Source organism: Monodelphis domestica, chromosome 8, assembly GCF_027887165.1.
Source record: "Monodelphis domestica isolate mMonDom1 chromosome 8, mMonDom1.pri, whole genome shotgun sequence".
In the NCBI taxonomy this organism is placed as follows: Eukaryota; Metazoa; Chordata; class Mammalia; order Didelphimorphia; family Didelphidae; genus Monodelphis; species Monodelphis domestica.
The window spans coordinates 153,623,541-153,625,292 of record NC_077234.1 but is presented as its reverse complement, the minus strand read 5'-3'; the positions used below and the strand labels follow the sequence as shown (position 1 = coordinate 153,625,292).

At 43.8% G+C, this 1,752-nt stretch overlaps 1 pseudogene; it reads right to left on the bottom strand.

The window, feature by feature from the left end:
* Positions 1–259: 259 nt before the first annotated feature.
* Positions 260–1,005, bottom strand: LOC100020157 (FGFR1 oncogene partner 2-like; annotated as a pseudogene).
* Positions 1,006–1,752: the final 747 nt, after the last annotated feature.

The window sequence follows — 1,752 nt, the reverse complement described above, 5'->3', positions numbered from 1 at the left end:
CAATGGCTTGAAGTTTCCACTATCCCAGTACAAAGTTTAATAGGAATAAAGTCAATAAAAACCAAATATTGATCTTCCACTAGTATTTTTTTAAAATGTCATTTGCCAGTGTATTATACATAACACAAAAAGAATGAAATGAAGGTCTGATTTAAGATTATAATTTTTCTGGTGCTCAATTCATTAGCAACTTTCGAAGTAAGCCCTGGTTCCTTATTAGGAGCTGTGCAATAGAAGCTCGGTGATTTCCCAAGGCTCTTCAGCTCTTTCTCAGGCTCAAATCACGGTTGGTTACAACGATGTACTCTCTGATGCATCATCTTTCTTGAGGCTCAGGAATGATTCTCAAGTTATTTGGAGGATTTCCCTCAAGCCTTTGTTTTCTTGTTCAAGTTGAAAAATTCGTTCCTGCTCCTTACAACCTTGCTGCTCATCAATTTCAAAAGCTTTCCTCATTACTGCAGCCCTTTCAGTAATCTGGTCCACATGTACTTGTAATGATTCAGATTGGCTTCCAAGTGCCTTCTCTCCAGTCCGTGTAGAGTTGCTTCAAGGAGGTGTCGAGGTGCACCAAGAAGATTCCTTCAGGGCTGTGATGACGGTGTACCATGTCAATCTTGGACTGTTGCTCCTTTAACTTCATTATAATACCTGCGTCATCCTTTTTTGCTGGTCCTTAAGAACCTAAACATTTGCTTTTGGCACTTGCTCATTCTGAGTTCTAAAGCAGATTGGTGTTTCTCAAGCGATGTGTGTAATTATTTTCTTGCTGCAATTCTCTGATTTGCCTGTTTTCTTGCTGAATTCCCATAACTAATGTAGATCGTGGTCGGTGTCTTGTAACCTCATTAAGTTCTTGGATTTCTTCTTGATACTGTTTCATTGCTTCCACTCCCTTGTTGAGAGTCATAGTTTGTTCAGAGATTCTGCTGCATTACCATGGTCTATTAATCGTTCAACAAGTCCTTTAGCAGCTGCAAGAGCTTTTTCAATTGTGCAGCTCATTTTCTCTTGTTTCCCTTGCTGCAGCAGCCGCCGCCACTTCTACCTCCAGGTCGGGCTGCCGGTGGGCTCTGCTGGCAGGACCAGGCTGCCCCTGGAGGGCTAGGCTCTTCTCCTCCTTAGGAGACCGCTGCGTCAGGCTAGGTCTCCTCTGCAGGTGACAGCAGAGCTGGGAAGAGGCAGCAGCAAGGGGAGGGGGGCGGACCTACCCCCCATCTCGGAGTGGGGGCCGGGCAGCTTCTCTTACAACCTTCTGCTCCAAGGGGGCAGGGGAAGGGGGGACTCCCTCTGGCTCTTTTAAGAGGCAGTAACCGACAGATTGACCCTTTGTCCTTTTAAGAGGCCGACTATAAAAGAAATAGTCAGTTAAGAGAAAGGGCTCCTTTGCTCTGGTTTCCTACAGAGCAGGGGTTCTGTGTCAGTCTATCTCAATCAAGAGCAATTGGCAGTTATCTTTTGAGATTGAACTGAGATACTCATTTGAGAAGGAGTCTGTCTCTGGGGGTTTTTCTCCTCAGAAATTTGAGGAAGAAAGAGCACTGTCTGTCTCTGTGACAGGCAGTTTTACAACTGACAGTAGAGAAACTACTTTAAAGAGGTGGTTTGATGATTAATGGTCATTGATTAGTGTAAGTAGATAGATAGGAAATATATTTCCAGATAGGAATAGTGTAAGATAGACCTGCTTTGCCAGGCAAGAAGATCCTGCCCAAGAAGACAGTTAAAAGTTAGGGTTTCTTAGAATTTTAG